Source organism: Geotrypetes seraphini, chromosome 9 (genome assembly GCF_902459505.1).
Source record: "Geotrypetes seraphini chromosome 9, aGeoSer1.1, whole genome shotgun sequence".
Taxonomy (NCBI): domain Eukaryota; kingdom Metazoa; phylum Chordata; class Amphibia; order Gymnophiona; family Dermophiidae; genus Geotrypetes; species Geotrypetes seraphini.
The window spans coordinates 139,518,516-139,536,502 of NC_047092.1; the positions used below are offsets into that span (position 1 = coordinate 139,518,516).

The 17,987-nt window shown below is 42.2% G+C and overlaps 1 pseudogene; it reads right to left on the reverse strand.

The window, feature by feature from the left end:
• Nucleotides 1-1,115: 1,115 nt before the first annotated feature.
• The window catches only part of LOC117366437, a 34,926-nt pseudogene continuing 18,054 nt past the window's right edge, over nucleotides 1,116-17,987 (reverse strand).

Genomic DNA, 17,987 nt, shown 5'->3' on the forward strand with positions numbered 1-17,987 from the left:
TCCCTCAGCCGAAACTCCATCTTGTGGCCGGGCCGGTTCCTGAGTAGGTGGGAAGCCGGGCTCGGATCACAGGTAGATTTATGTAGCGCCTTTTATATGGCTGGTAGAAAGAAAAACCAGGAAAATGGATTTCCAGGAAAACTGCACTCAAGTTTATTGGTACTTTCAGGAAAAAGGAAAACAAGAAAAAGTGGTTCAAACAAGTAATTAATTCTCCAGGTTCACCAATGCAGTCACACTTGCTCAAGTCCAGGCAACCCGCTCTGGGCTTCAGGGACAGAACTCAAACAGTTCTGGTAAACAAGAAAAAGGCATACTCAAAACAAGAATTTAAATGTGTCCTTAATTTTCTGATCCAAATTTCCCTCCTGGGGAATTGCTGGCATTTCCCAGCCACTGTTCCTTCTCCCCTACAGCCGGGCACTACTTGTGCTAATTTTCTGATCCAAATTTCCCTCCTGGGGAATTGCTGGCATTTCCCAGCCACTGTTCCTTCTCCCCTACAGCCGGGCACTACTTGTGCTGGCACTCTGGTTTCTCCTTTATGGCTTCAGTTCAAAAGGAACAAAACTCATAAATTTTCTTTTGTAAGTTCCATAGAAGTATGGCAAAACAAACTTCCCAAAATATCTTCACTTAATTAGGCAGAGCTGCTTCTGCCTTATTCAGAGCCTTGCTCTAGCTCAGGGTTTTAAACTCACCAGGACTGGATTTCTCATAAGGTAGGAAGGTCCTTTCAGATTTCATTCCCTCCTATATCCATGTCCTCCTCAAACTCCCTCTCATCGGGGATACTATTCATTTCCCATTCATTAGTCAGGGACTCCAGGCTGTTTCTCCAATCCCATATCCTAGGCTGTTCCTCCCATCCCCCTCCTTGCCTGCTCATCAGTTCTTTGATAACGTTTCCTCTCTGAGGCAAATCTCCTGGGACCCCTCCCAAGGTTGGTTGGGCTAAGGACAGTACCTCCCAGAGATTAAACTCTCCCTCCTGCTGGTCTGGCCTCTCGGTAACGTTCTAGGCTGGGGAATAGAACCTCCCTGGAAGCTGCAGTCACGGCATGTGCCTGGGCTCTCCTGATTAGAGCCACCTGAGCTTCCCTCATTGACCTGCTTGCTTCTTACTTGAGGCAATTTGTTTGACACACCCCAATTTGTCTGACTCCACCCCCTCCTGGGTTGGCTTTCAGTTTCTGGTCTAGAGGAAAGGATTGATAGGGGGAATAATTGGTTTTCAGTGTCCTCCCCTTCTGGCTCTTGGGCTGTACTACGACCTGCCTTTTCTCTTCCCTTCCTGGCTGAGCCGGCTGTCCGGGCTCCATGCCAGGTTTTCCAGGGACCAGGGCTGTGTGCTTGCTGGGTTTAGTAATCCTTTTAGCTGGGACAGGAGCTTCCCTGTCACAATCTCCAGTCCTCCCAGCGTGCGATCAAACCCAACTCCTCTGATCTGAAGTTGAGGCTGAGTCCCAGAATCCTTGGTTTTTACAGTACTGTAAGTCACAATAGTTCAGGTGGTTCTTCCGGCTCCCATGTCATAAAACATAATATTCTAAGAAGTAGCATTAATGTCTTTCCTCCGGAAGACACCACAGTTCAAAGCCACTGCAGTGTTGTCATTGATGAGCTGTAGGACCTTCAGGCCAGCTAAATGTGCTGCTTGCATCAAAGCCCGCCTCTCCGCTTGGTTAAAGTAAACTGGTACAGTGATCACAACATCTTTCACAGGCTGTTCTGCAAACTACTCAGCCAGAATCTTAGAGTAGTTGAGCACCATCCCAAGCAGCTCCTCTGGGGAATATTGCAGTGAATCAGACAATTCAAACAACGCTGTTCCTCTTTGCTTATCCTTCACCAGTTTGTGCTCAGGAAACCTTATGAGATAGTTATCCACATGTGGGTTGTCCATGTGCTTTCCCAGCAGATCCTGCAAATATCGCAGTTACTTTTGGATTCTTCATAGCCATTCCAATGGCACTGTCCCCATAGAGACGTTCATTTTCCTTCAGAGCAACAACTGTGGGCGTTTTCCTTCTTGACTTCTTGTTTATTACTATCTCCATGGGCACCCCTGGCTTCACAATAGCAATTTTCATCCACTCGCTACAGAGGTCATTGACTCTGTAAATAATGGCATATAGACCAGCAGCAGGCAACTCGGTGTAAACAGTGGAAGGTGCATTTTCCTTCTTTTTTTTTTTTACTGAAGTCACGAACACACCAGCAACTTGTCAGATTTCGCAGAATCCCATGTTCTCCGGGGATGCTTGTCACATCTAGACCGTTACTGCTCCCAGCTGGTTCCGGCCAACAAGGCCACTTTCTCACGAGCAGGAACCGTGGGATGCTAGCGGCATGCCTGACGTCGTGGCTCAGGTTCCGGGTCATGCGACCACGCCACCCCGGTGCTCTTATTCCCACAACACTGCCCCCGCGCTGCTCCCCAAACTCTTTAGACTTTGCACGTGCTCACTGAAAAGGATTAGTCCCCCCCCTTTTTATTTTTAACCCCTTTTACGACAAGCAGCCTCACAGATGCATAAACCTGTTACTTTTCCCTCAGACCCGGCGTCTGGCGCATAGAGCAGAACGTGACGCCTCAGATATTGGGCAGTTTTTCCATTTCATTTTTCCTGTCTGATAGTTGTTCATGCACTAGGAAAGATTCCTTATCATCCAACATCTCTGCGGGAAGCCTTATCAGTTCTTTTGTGGTAGACTGTTATTGAAATATACAGCACAGCCATCTGAGTCCTGTAGATAAAACTTTATTTTACCTGCATCTAAAACATTTGAAGCAAAATTTGAAGAAATTATTTTCTCACAAAACTATATATACTATTTTTAAAATTGCACTTGAGAACTGTCTACAAACAGTTCTTTGGGACCTATGATTAAAATTTATAGGCATTGGGTTATCCCTCATGCAAGAGATAGCACATGAGCTTTGCACAGACCCTTCTGGCATCAAATAAAAATACTGTCAGGCCTGGAACTTAATGGATGCGACTATAGCATACTTTTTCACTGCCTGCTGGCACTTTTCCTTCTTAATCAGAATGTATTAGTTGTTTCAGTTCCAGCTGACCTACAGCTGTTGTCAGGACCGGCTGTACCCTAAAATGTGTTGCTGCTCAGCTTCTACCATTTGCTACCTCAGTTTCCTAGGTGACTCCAAATTCTTCACTGACTATTTTTTTTCCAAGATTTATATCTTTTCTTCTGTCTTCTATTATATTTCTTGCCAAGCTTTTAAGAGGTATCCATAAAATATATATCTATATTCCTCCTTCAAGGCTATAGTGTAAGGTAAGTGCAGTAGAACTGACTGTTCACCTCTGTTAGTATAGATATTTATTCAATTTTCGATACTGTTCTCCCAAGGGAGCTCAGAACAGTTTACATGCATTTATTCAGGTACTCAAGCATGTTTCCTTGTTTGTCCTGGTGGGCTTACAATCTATCTAATGTACCTGGGACAATGGAGGGATTAAGTGACTTGCCCAGGGTCATAAGGAGCAGCATGGGTTTGAACCCACAACCTCAGGGTGCTGAAGCTGTAGCTTTAACCACTGTGCCACAGGCTCTACGCATTTTGCCGACATGCACAACTTTTCTAAACTGGTGCCACACTCCTTTATTGAGACATCTGGGGTCATTGAAACATCTGGGGTCATGTTGGTGGCACTTTATTGTCTGACTGTAGATTTAACAAATTTTTAAATAAAACATTTACTCAAAGAACTATTTAAAAATTGAATGACAGCTCTACAAATTATCTAGATATTTCTTTAGATCCAGGAATTAAATTTTATAAGCCCTTGAGTTTTTTTTTCATGAGGCCTATAATTTCAATAAGGATCCCTTTGTACATTTTTATTTTATATTTAAATGATGCACCCACCTGATTCCAAACTACACAAGATCCTGTCTTCCCACTACGTGTACCTTCTCCAATAGTGCCTTACATTTAGTGCAAAGGAGAATTTTATTTGCTCTATGCAATGAATGTATTGTATCTCTAGCCTTGCTACTGTGCTCATCTCCCTTCAGTGCTACCTGCAGTACATAGGAATAAATCTCACTGTTACCGTTCATCCTTTCAATAGGTTGCTCTGCATATCTGCTATGTGTAAATTTGTAACTTTGTTGTTCTACTTTCACTATGTATGTAAAATTGGGCTCTTCTGGGAGGATGGGCTAGAAAGTGGACTAAATAAATAAATATAGGCCCCCTTTATCAAGCCACGTTATGTTTGTTTTTTTTAATCGCCGGCCGCTGCAGTTAAATCTCTGGCACTCACAGGAATTCTAAGAACATCGGAGCTTTTACCGCAGCAGCTGGCGATTAAAAAAAAACCTTAATGTAGCTTCATAAAAGGGGGCCATAGTTTTTTATTTTTATTTTTTTTGCAACACTGCAGTGTCCATCTTCAATGTGAGGTATCAAACTTAGCCGTGCAATTTGCAAATGAAACCGCTTGAATAATTGTTCTTATTAAAACTGAAGAAAAGGAACAAAAGTCAAATTTTCACTCATAGATTTGCTGTATGGCACTGCAGTGGCGGCTTTCTTCTCCTACGCCACTCCCGCTAAGCTCTATAGATGCCTTTAAGTTCCTAAAGCACCAGCTTCTGACCTAGATCAATTGCTTTCACCCACCACTTATGAGGACTTCAGGAAGCATCTAAAAACATACCTGTTCCTGAAATACCTAGACAACTGACCCGCACTTCTCTCTCACCACAATAAAGGTCCTCCCAATCTCTTATCCATTCCCTCTCCCCTCATAAGTCCACATAGAACTTCATGGTTCAGCGATTCATATAAACTGTTATTATCATATTGTAATTTTTCGCTGTATTTTTTTGAAATTCCTTACCTTTTCCTAACAGGTCCATTCAGAAATTTCTTAGCAAACTGAATAACCTATATTCTCGCTCAGCAAACTGTATATTTATATTTTTACTTTCTTAAAATTTCTACACTCTGTATTTCCTCTGATCATCTGCATACTGTAACTTGCTGAAAGTTCAGCATCCTTGATTGTAAGCCGCCTAGAAGTCGCAAGATTGTGGTGGTATAGAAGAATAAAGTTATTATTATCATAAGCCCATCACCCTAACAATGCTTTAGCACAGGGGTGTCCAACCTTTTGGCTTCACAAACGTGCAAACGCTGCAGTAAGACACAGGAGGGAGCCAGCAAGACAGTAAACACCCAGGGGCAGCAAAGGAAAACACTGCATCGCCCTCGACCGGAGCCACACAAAATACTTTGCTGGACCGCATGCGGCCCTCAGGCCGCAGGTTGGACACCCCTGCTTTAGCATATTCTATTTACAAGATGTTGCTCTGCATACAATTCTGCCACACCATCTGAAAATCAAGCAATCACCATGAAGTATATGCAAAATTAATGAAACCGTCATTAAAATGGAAATGGTTGCTATTAATTGATAATGAACATTGGTTTTCAATTGTTCATACTCAGTGCTTGCAGTTGCATATCACACTAACATCATTTTGCAGCTACTTTTTACCTAACAAAGAGAGGAAATGCAGCTTCATACAGCAATAGTTGGCAACAGTGGCGTAAGTAAGGGGGCAGGGGGGTTGGACCACCTCCAGGCACTGTATTCATGGGGGGGGGGGGCACCGGTGCTCTCCATCCCCCTCCTGCATCCCCCCTTAAACATTTAGTGGTGTGAGCAGCATTTTCCATTTGCTGCTTGTGCTGGCCTCGGTTCCCAGGACCAGGACGTGATGTCAGAAGGGAACCGAGGCTAGTGCAAGCGGCAGGTAGAAGATGCCCCGCGCCGGTGAATATTTCAAGTGGTAAGCAAGGGTGTGCAGGCACTCAAGCAGCAGGGAAGAGTAAAGGGGCACACAGAGCGACATTGCATGGCGCCACCACCCTGGGCGCTAACCTCCCTTGCTATGCCACAGGTTGGCAACATAAATTTTATGGGCCCAGTATTCAAAAGATTTATGCACCTAACTCATGGGCTCTTTATCAAAAGCTTTGCATATGGTAACAAAATTAGCATGCTAAGCTTTAGTAAAGGGCCCCTTTGAAAGTTAGGGGGGAATTCATCAAGCAGCGTTGGGGTATTAACGTGCATTACAGGAATTAATGGACACTAAGGCCCTGATTGTATAAAAGATGCCTAAAGTTAGTTGCCTGGTTCGGAACGCCTAGCCTAGTTAGGCACCTAATTTTTTTTAATCGGTTTAATCGATAAATGAAAGCACCATTAAAAACCAATTAAAATATGGTTTTGTTTTTTTTCTTCCTGTCCCACCCACCCGCGTTAATAGGCATCTACCAATTTGATATAGACATCATTCTACTCTGAGGTGCTTACTGGCAAGTAGGCTTAGTTAGAGGCGGATTCAGGGTAGATTCAGAATGAAGTTTGGCCTAAGTAGAAGTGCGCCTAAGGATTTAATGCCTAGCGGTGCTTAAGAATGCTTAGGATTCATTTATAGAGTGTATATGGTTGGACAGACTGGATGGACCATTCAGATCTTTATCTGCCATCATTTACTATGTTACTATGAACGGTGCCTAGGAGTTAGAATTGGGGCCTAAATGCTAAGAAATACATTTTATACCTAAGGGGCTTCTTAGCTTTAGCTACACACAGGTAAGTGCTCCCGCTTCAATTTTATCAGGTTACCTGGACTAATATGAATATTAGTGCATGACCTAAAAAGAAATACAGTGGAACTTTGGCTTACGAGCATAATTCGTTCCAGATGCCTGCTCGTAAATCAAATATCAAAGTGAGTTTCCCCATAGGAAGTAAGGGAATCTCGCTTGTTTCGTTCCCCCCCCCAACGAGGCCACTGGTGCTGCTTCCCCCCCCCCCCTCGAGAACTGGAATTGCTTCCCCCTAAGCGAATCAGCATCCTCCGCCAGCCCAAACAGAAGCCTTACCCCATCTGGCACTGTCACGCAGCCCCAGGACGTGCCGGTGCCGGTGAACAAAGATCCTTCCTGTTGCCTGGGCCTTGAGCATCTGCGCATGCTCAAGGCCTTTTGGCTCTTGCTCTCTCTGAGATTCTCGGAGATCTCTGAGAATCTTGGAGAGATCAAGAACCAGAAGGCCTTGAGCATGCGCAGATGCTCAAGGCCCATGCAACAGGAAGGATCTTCGTTCACTGACACTTCCTATGGGCTACGTGCTGGTGCCAGATGGGTTAAGGCTTCTGTTTGGGCGGGCAGAGGATGCCGGTTTGCGTGGGGGAGGGTGTTTGCGAGCGGGAGAAAGCAATGCCGATTCTTGGCGAGGCATTTATGGGTGGGCGAGCGGGGGGGAGTGATGCTCACAAATCGAGTCAACGCTCGGTTTGCAAGTCATGATTTGCGAGAATGTTTTGCTCATCTTGCAAAACACTTGCAAACCACATTACTCGCAAACTGAGGTTTGACTGTACTTGAAAATGCCCTATTTCCTGGATACCCTAGAAATGGGCTTAGTACATGGAAACGTCCTGCCTTTTCATGCACTAAGCTCATTTACTAGTGCACTTTAGTAGACTATTTGGCTCATTAAAAAAAAAAATAGAGTTCCAAATCACAACATAAACCATCACTTGAATGTCTTACTAGTCAAAACGTCCAAGTGGGCATTCTAAAAACAGACTTTCTAGACGTCTTTCTGGTTGTTTTGTCTTCGGTGTATCCAGATCTTAAGGGGGGGAGGGGTGTTAGATGCATGTTTTGGGCGGGCTTAGGATTTGGATGCTCATCGGGTATAATCAGACCTTTAACAAAAGGTCCTGAGCTTTTTTTTCGACATTTGCAGCTAGACCTGTTTAAATATGTCTAAATGCTAGAAAAAGTGCCCAAACTGACTAGATGACGACTGGAGGGATTAAGATCACTGACCCTCCCCCCACCCCTCCCACCACCACCACCATCCAAAGGTGTTTTAAAAACGGTACATTCTAGTCAATATTATGTTCAATGTGGATAAGTGCAAGGTGATGCATGTCGGTAACAAAAGTCATATGCACGAATACAGGATGTCCGGTGCCATACTCAGAGAGCCGCCAGGAAAGAGACTTGGGAGTACATGTAGACAAGTCAATGAAACCGTCCGCGCAATGCGCGCAACGGTGGCAAAAAGGGCAAACAGAATGCTAGGAATGATTAAGAAGGGGATCACAAACAGATCTGAAAAGGTTATCATGCCATTGTACCGGGCCATGGTATGCCCCCACCTGGAATACTGCGTCCAACACTGGTCACCGTACGTGAAAAAGGACATACTTAAAAGGGTCCAGAGAAGAGCGACAAAAATAGTTAAGGGACTGGAGGAGTTGCTATATAATGAGAGGCTAGAAAAACTGGGCCTCTTCTCCTTGAAAAGAGGAGACTGAGATGGGACATGATCGAAACATTCAAGATATTGAAGGGAATTGACTTACTTTTTTACAGAAACGGTGGTAAATGCCTGGAACAGTCTTCCAGCAGAAGTGGTGGAGACAGAGACTTTATCTGAACTCAAGAAGGCATGGGGTAGGCACGTAGGATCTCTGGGAGAGAGGAAGAGATAATGGTTATTGCGGATGGGCAGACTAGATGGGCCATTTGGCCTTTATCTGCCATCACGTTTCTATCTGTGTTGCCATTTTCTAAGTCTGCTGCTATACTGAGATTCATGATCAAAATTTTTGGCATTTCAGTTTGTAAAATGGATGTTCATGCTAGACATTCCCAGTTCGTGGATGTCTATTTCATGTATCCATTTGAGACTCTAATTTGGATGTTCTTTCAAAAATGTCCCTCCTTTATCTCTATCAATATGAGAAAACGAATTAGCGAAAAGAAGTATTTCTTTTAAAAAAATTCATAGAGAAATGTCTATTTATCATATTTTTGCTTTTGAGATGAAAGCTGTCATATATGATAGTGGCGTGATAGCATGTTAAAGTGCTGACCATCTGACAAAATCATTCTCTGTATAATGCTATCAAGCAGATAACATTGTGGACATGTTAATTGTTGCCACCTTCATGGTGTGTATTTAGATGCCATATGGAATTCTAAAAAAATACCCTCTACAGGCTGCTAAATGTAATACTTTTATAGAGTGAATTTTGGCAAATACATTGCATTAGGAAGGAAAGTGAATTGAGAAAAAATAAGATAATGCACTTACCCCCTCTTCTACGAAACTGCATAGAATGGCCCGCGCTGCTCATAGGAACTCTATGAGCGTTGGGAGCAGTGCAGTCCATTCAGTAGTTTTGTAGAAGAGAGGGGTTAGTGTGTTAGAATAATTTAACAGTGGTATGTGTTCTCTGCTATTAAGCGTAGTACTTGGTAAGACTTTAGGTTTATGGGCAAGTAGGTTTTTTATTTATATTCACTACCTGCCTAGAGGTTGATGTGGGTAATCTAGAATCATTTATCCATGTCCTTTTTTGTAGTTGCACCTGAGCTGCTTTAGCTTTTAACACCCCTTCTCTGACAGGATATTAATAGGGAAAGGTAGTCATTTGAAATGGCACGGCAAATGCCAATGACAAAAATGAGCAGGAAACACCCAACCCCCCATGAAATTTGGAGTTTTTCCTGTGTCTTCTATAATTCACATTTTCCAAAAGATTGTGTACTCTTTTTTTTATTATTATTATTTTTTTTATTTAACCATTTTTCTACACAATACTCAAAAAGAGAGAAGAGAGAAGAACAAGCATACACCTCACTCCATTTTACTAAACCGCAATAGCGGTTATTAGCGCAAGGAGCCGCGCTGAATGCTCCGCACTGCTCCCATCGCTCTTAGGAATCTATGAGCGTTCGGAGCATTCACCGTGGCTCCCTGTACTAATAACCGCCATCGCAGTTTAGTAAAAAGGGGGGGGGGGATATTAATTAAAGGAAATTTTTAAAAAAGTCTCATCAAACCTGTAATATCATGAGGAAAGCAGTGAAAATTATACCTCGTACTATCTACTGACAGTAATGCATCATTTGGTTTCTTTATCAATAAGAAATCTTTCTGATGTTCCTGGCTATTCTAATTGTGAGATTGTGCATTCTTAATGACATTGCTCCTGTGATGACCTAAGGAGAAATCATTCTAGGAGATGGCACAAAATGAAAATGTTCTGGATGTACCTCTGAAAGAACGTTTTGCCAATATCTTTTGAAGATATTGTGCTCTGAATCATGCACGTTTGGCTGACTCAGCTTCCCCCTAAAAAATATGAAATAATGAAGAAAATAAATGAGTACCATAAAACTGTAAATACAGAGCCAAGTTGGACCCAATATTTACAGGTTATTAGGAAAATCAAATACAATAGTGACAGAGTGCAGAACATTCTAGTAGACTATATTAATCCATCTCAACTGAAAGAGAATACAGTAAACAAAGACAAATTATTTGACTAATTACATGTGGTGACCTAAATATCACCACAGTATGGCCTTTGAATTCAGGTTAAGGGGCATATAAAGTGACTTAAAGCCCTAACACAGCTTGATAACTTGTCCCCTGAAGATGCCAATGATCCAAGGTTTACATCACACTTAGGGCCTCTTCTATTAAACTGTGCTAGCAGTTTCTAGTGCGGGGAGTCGTGCTGAATGGCCTGCGCTGCTCCCGATGCACATAGAGTTCCTTTGAGCGTCGGGAGCAGTGTGGGCCATTCATCATGGCTCTCTGCGCTAAAAACTGCTAGCACAATTTAATAGAAGAGGGGGTTACTGTTGATAGGTGACTTAAATCTCTAATGTTCCAGTGACAAACAATTAGTGGAACAACTCTGTGCAGTGAAAAACTTTTCAGATGATTTTCAGCCTGGATAAATGTACTAAGGCAACTCTCCTTACAGGACTAGTATGCAAAACCAAAAACATCCTGACTGATGACTGTGAGATAAAGGAATTTGAACCTGAAGGTGTATATAAAGGAGTGGAGGAAGGGGTGCCAATCAGGCATAAACCACTGAGAGAAAAGCAGTACAGAATATTACAGCAAACTAACCTTGGTGTTGAAAAGTGCAAGTATCGTCATGGAATTAAATACAAGCCGTTATTCAGCTGGCAATTCCTGTACTCTCTGATCAGCAGTACTTATTCATGTAGGAGGTATTGCTACCCAAATAAGTACTGTTTAATATTGGGCTCAGTATAACTAACATTACAATGTACAAGGCACAAGGCTTCATCTAAGGCAAGGCAGATATTGGGTTGTATCAATAGAAGTTTCGTCAGCCGAAAGCCTGAAGTCATGATGCCGTTGTACAGGGCCATGGTGAGACCTCATCTGGAGTACTGTGTGCAATTCTGGAGGCCACATTACAGTAAAGATGTGCGCAGAATTGAATCAGTTCAGCGGACGGCCACCAGGATGATCTCGGGGCTCAAGGGTCTCTCGTACGAAGAGAGACTGAACAAATTGCAGCTCTACACTCTCGAGGAACGTAGGGAGAGGGGAGACATGATCAAAACATTTAAGTACCTCACAGGACGTGTTGAAGTGGAAGATGATATTTTCTTTCTCAAGGGACCCTCGGCCACAAGAGGGCACCCGCTCAAACTCAGGGGCGGAAAATTTCATGGTGACACCAGAAAGTATTTCTTCACAGAGAGAGTGGTTGATCATTGGAACAAGCTTCCAGTGCAGGTGATCGAGGCAGACAGCGTGTCAGACTTTAAGAATAAATGGGATACCCATGTGGGATCCCTACAAGGGTCAAGATAAGGAAATTGGGTCATTAGGGCATAGACAGGGGGTGGGTAAGCAGAGTGGGCAGACTTGATGGGCTGTAGCCCTTTTCTGCCGTCATCTTCTATGTTTCTATATGTTTCTATGTTTACTACCCAGCACGGCTGGCTTTACCATTAGGTGGACTAGGCAGTTTCCTGCAGTGGCAACCTCTGGAAAGTGGCAAGAAGCAAAGCAAGAAGTCTTAACAGTCGCACAAACACTAAGAACCTTCAACACGTATCCTAACTTGCAGGAAAGGTAGGCCATTTACAAATAGGGTAAAAATACAACTACACATTTTCAAAATCCTTTGCAATTGTTTAAACATTTAGTATGACAAGAACATAAGAATAGCCTCACTGGGTCAGACCAATGGTCCATCAAGCCCAGTAGCCCATTCTCACAGTGGCCAATCCAGGTCACCAGTCCCTGGCCAAAACCCAAGGAGTAGCAATATTCCATGCTACCGATCCAGGGCAAGCAATGGCTTCCCCCATGTCTTTCTCAATAAAAGACTATGGACTTTTCCTCCAGAAACTTGTTCAAACCTTGGTATAATGGGGAAGTCTCAGTTAATTCATAATTTGTGTTCAAAGTGTCCTTCGTCAACCTTTATGCATTCATAAAGTCTTCAATGTCACTGAGCTTTTGGATGAATGAATTCTGGGGGTTCCATTAATTACCCCCTCCCCTGTTACAAAACCGTAGTGAGGTTTTTAGCAGCAGTAACAGCTTCGACTCTCATATTGAGCCCAATATCGTGTTCCAAAAATGCCCAATCCAGATCACAAGTACCTGGTAAGATCCCAAAAGAGTAAAACAGATTTTATGCTGCTCATCCTAGAAAAAAAACAGTGGATTTTCCCAAGTCTATCTTAATAATGGCTTATAGACTAAGGGCTCCTTTTACTAAGGTACGCTAGCGTTTTTAGCACACGCACAAAATTATCATACGCTAAACCACGCGGTACGCTTCTAGAATAACGCCAGCTCAATGCTGGTGTTAAGGTCTAGCATGCATGGCAATTTAGCGCACGCTATTCTGCGCATTAAGGCCCTAACACACCTTAGTAAAAGGAGCCCTAACTTTTGTTTTAGAAAATTGTCCAACCCATTTTTAAACCTTGCTAAGCTAACTGCTTTTACCGTATTCTTTAGCAATGAATTACAGAATTTGATTACATGATGAGTGAAGAAATAATTTCTCCAATTTGTTTTAAATTTACTACTTAGTAGCTTCATTCCATGCCCCCTAGTCCTTGTATTTTGCTTAGCTGTAGTTGGTTTATGGCAAATATACAATTTCTGCAAGCAAAAAAGGTTTCACTCTTATCTGCAGTGCTGTTTCCAACCAAGCTAGATCCTGCTCTTCCCTTGAGGGCAAGTCTAAATGGCAATAACTCTTGGTTGGCTGTATTTTGCAAGTGTTAGGCCTGTCTACTCTTCAGAGTTATAGGCTAGTTGATCTAAAAGTTTTTTTAATCAATCACACATCCTAATAGATCTTTCCTTTGTGAGTAAAGGCTCTATATGTCAACTAGCAGCACATGCCAGGCTTTCTCGATTGCTTCTGCAAACCCCAGGCCAACTGAATATTCCGGAAAACGTCCTTAATTCTGCTGAGCAGAAACTTCTTAAATCATTGAATCCTCACCCTTTCCTGCAAGAGATGACTTATTCACCTTTGTTTTAAGGATGAGCTCTCATTTGCAATGACAATGGAAATGTCAACAAGCAGTAAAAACCAGCACTGAAGCCTTAGGGAATAAACCCCAACGGCACTCCAACCTAACAGCACACTACCACTAACAAGGTATTGATCGCTACAAATGCCTTCTGCCTTCCTCATGTCAATAGTCCAAATACGGACATTCCCTCTCTATAGCCATTGACCCAAACTGATGGACCTGGCCACGATGCTATCGACTAAGTATATGACATGATGTAAATCCAGTCAGGACTATATATCATGGCTACCACCACTACTAACCCGGGTATCCTTGCTTCAACCTAATGCCCCAGTCAAGAGTGAGAACTCCTTCCAACCCTTCCCCTCATAACATTTGATGTCTACACCACTATGCTTTACTCTTTTACTGTAAATGCCCTCTGTCCTCTCCCTTCCCAGCAGTTTACTGTACATTATATGTACCATTAACCATGTACCTCTAAAATGTTATGATTGTATTGTTTCTACCCTACAATATAGAATGTACCGTTACTCATGTATCTCAAATATTGACAATAGACTACTGTGACCTGTTCTGAGCTCCTGGGTAGGATGGGATATAAAAATGAAATAAATAAATAAAATATCTTATGTCATTACAAGTCATTAAAACCCAAAACTGAGTAGAAAAACATGGAAAATCTTTTTTTTTTCTTCATTTGCTGATAATGCGTACTCTGTCCCGATAGATCTTCCATTGCGTTCTTTTGCATGAATCACTACCAGAAAAAGCATGCGTGTTCTTTCCAAAAGTATGTTCCCCCTTTCCAAAAGACTGGGCCCATTTCCCAAATACTGTGTACACTTTAGAAAGAGGGCACACTCGATGTGATTGTTTCCTGATCATGTGGCAACCACACAACGGCGCCAGTTACAGAATCACGCCTCCAGCAAAGGCAGGCGCTGGAAATGCAGGCCAGGGTTTTCCAGACCTACACTTCTGATGCCTACCTTTGATATTAGGCTCACATGCTAATCTTTTCTACAGCCCATACAAAAATTCAAAAATCAGTCATTGTACTGCTGTGTTAAAAATGGTCGTAGCAAGCAGGAAAGACCCACATAAGGATACACTAAGGTTACTTTTTCAGCTCTGCTTTGTAAAAGAGCCTCTATGTAGCATACAAATTAATGGTCACAAAATATTACATACAATATAAGCTGGTCAAAACCCATCAAAGAAATACAAATTAAAGATAACATTAGATCACATGAACCTCTTCTGGCAGACTTGCTTCTTGGCCACCTACACAGAAAGAGACAAACTTAGATATTGAAATCTTAATTCAGCAGTAATGAAACAGCTTTGGATTTCCTGAAGTTTACTGATTGATCTGTAAATAAACACACAGGAGTCAGCAGGTACAGCAAACATTTTGAAGAGATTTTTTTGGGATGGCATGCATTTGTTTAGAACGAACCAGAACTATAAATATTCTATTGGTTCAGATATCAGACCTGGTAGTGAGTGTTTCACTTTTAAAATCCACTTTCTAGTGTAAAATTCTGTGTGCAAATTTGGGTGCACACCCAATTGGCATGCAGAATTTAAACGAGCCAATTTGTGTCAATAATCAGAATTTATGCATGCATCTTTGTAGTAAGGATTCTATAGAGATGTGCACTTAGAGTTCCTATGAGCATTGGGAGAAGCACGGGCCATTCGTCGCGGCTCTCTGTCTGCAGTAAAAACTGCTAGAGCAGTTTAATAGAAGAGGGGGTTACAATTCTGGTTGGCCCAGGCACCTAAGGCCTCTCCTGTGGGTGGGGCCTTAGGTGCTTGGCCCTAAGGCCCACCATTCGGCAGATGGCAAGCCTGCCAGGCGGATGGGCTTGGGACCTGTCCATCTGTCCAACTGATTTTAGGTAAGAGGGAGTGTTGGGGATGGGGGATGGGGGGACAATCAGGGGTTCAGGGGGCTGATTGGGGTTTCAGGGGGTGGTTGTGGGGGGTGCATCATGGACAGGAGCGGTTGGGCTCCCTCCTGCCCATATCAGTTCATTGGGGTCAGGGGAGGATCAAGGCAGGAGAAATTGGGCATCTCTCTTGCAGTGATTGCGATCACCCCTCTACCCGAACTGCCACAAACCATAATGGCAAGAGAGATTAGGCATTTCTCCTGCCGCGGGTCGCGGCAGTTCAGAGGTGGGCCTATCACGATCACAGAAGGGAAGATCTCCTGCCGTGATAATTACAGGGGGGGGGATGGGGATTCTGTAACCGGTGTTGTTTTTGACAGAATCCAGCTTTTAGGCGAAGGACTGGACTTTCAAGTTTTGAAATGCTTTTGGGGGAAGGTGGGAGGGGGGAGGGCAGGGTGATTTTAGGATAGGGGTGAGGATGTGTATGGATCAGAGACATATTGTCAGATATAAATGTAACTAAGGGATATGTCATTTCTTTTTTTTTTTTTTTAATTTAAATTTAACTTTCAATCCGGCGCACTGATGTCCTGCGCGCATTTGTCTGAGCTCCTTTGTCCTCGCTTATTTGTCCTATGCGTTTTCATCTATGTACCGTACTCTACTTAAGTGGAGGTTTTTTGATCAATGACTGTAGTAAACTTCTGAATTGACATATTTTGTCTTATAAAACTGATAAGGAACTTAACCTCTGAGGGTTTGTTTTTGGTTTTTTCCCCCTCCACTATTGGGACTTCATGCAGCCTCAAGATGTTAGAAGTTGCTGATGTTCCTGGCTATTCTTTCACTAGATACTTTTGATTTGAGTTTCTTGTAATTTATATAGTGTGTTCTTTTTTTTTAATGTTTACCTCCCTCCCTTTTTTTCCTACTAAGCTATGAAAGAGGTTTCTACCGTGGCTCGGAGTGCTAAATGCTCCAACACTCATAGGAATTCTATGAGCGTCGGAGCAGTCAGCACTCTGGGCTAAGATAGAAACCTCTACAGTGGCTTAGTAAAAGGGGGAGGGAGCGGTTTAATGTGATAACTCAAATTTGGATGCCATTTATAGAATTTACTCTTTGCACATCTGCACTTTTTATAAAATACTCGTATGTGCACAAACTACAACTCTAGGTATTCTCTCCCAAACTTCATTCCTTTGCACGCTAGCTTGCAGCATACTTTTAGGCATGATCCAAGTGTATAACACAAATAAACCCCACAGAAAAAGAAGCTGTGTACATAAATCCCAGTATCCACTGTTATTTAAAAATATGGGAGGAAAAAGCTATATGTCAAAACTGGGTTATGATCTATCATCGGCATGAAGACCCCATGACTTCTAACTTTAAGCAGTGTTGCACATTAAAACCCAGTTCTTTAACTGGGCATCTTTAGCATTTAGTGCACACTTTGTGTAAGTTGGAGAGGCAGGATCATGTGTCTAAGAAGTACTATGTGAGTCTGTATTGGTTAAAGTTGTCCTATAGGATCCGTTATAAGTTGCAGAATTTGGCCTCAAAATATTTAATTGAGAGTATTTTGCCACTTGTCCGATCTCGTCAACTATGGTCTGCAGGGTTGGTAGAATTACATATTCCATCTGTTAAAGATCTTAGACTGGCAGTGTCCTAGGATAGCATATTTTGTTGTATGGGCCCAAGAGAATGGAATAAGCTACCCTTATATATACGCTAACAGCAGAATTTGGAGAGTTTTAAGCAAGTACGTACTTAAACGGCATCTTTTTTTGTCAGATGAAATAGGGAGCATGATTTTCAAGCATGTATTGAAAGTGGGGAGCTGGTCATCCACCTGGTTTGTTGTAAGTAGTGTGTATTGTATTGTATTATTTGGTGTTGATTTATATTTTTGTATGTGGTTATTGTAACCCATCCTGAGTAAGGGCAGGATATAACTAAATAAACCATAATATGATTGCACATGCTAATGTGCTTAATGCCCTTTCATGAATTCCCCCCTTAAGTGCCAGTTTATGCACAAACCAAATTAGGAGAGTCTGTTTTGTACACGATTTGACCTAGGGCTCCTTTTACAAAGGCGCATCAGCGGTTTAACATGCGTTATAGCGTATAATGTTTTGGTATAATGTTATGTTATGGTAACCAATGAAGTCATTTCAGTAAAGGTGAGATATGATCTTTGGAGGAAGCAGATTTGATCATATCTCACCTTTACTGAAATGACTTCATTGGTTACCATAACATAACATCAATTGAGCTGCTGCATTTTGAACAACTTGCAAAGCGTTACATCTGGCTGCTGTAATCCCCAGATACAATACATTACACTTTACAGTGTTATTTATTAGAAGAATATGTATTATATATATATATATATATATATATATATAGATAGTTTTAACATGCTGTTTTCTCTTACCAAGTTGATTTTTCTTCTTTTATTTTCTTTGCTTCATTATCTTGTCACCACATGACTTGTAGACTTCTTGAAAATCAATGTCTCAATTTTCTAAATTTCATTTTTTTTTTCTTTTATTATTCCTACTTTTATTGCTTTCATTCTTTTATAGCTTTCAACGGTATTGCCTGCTTTTTTTTTATTGCCCTGTTTCATTTTTTTCCCATAGTAACTCTTC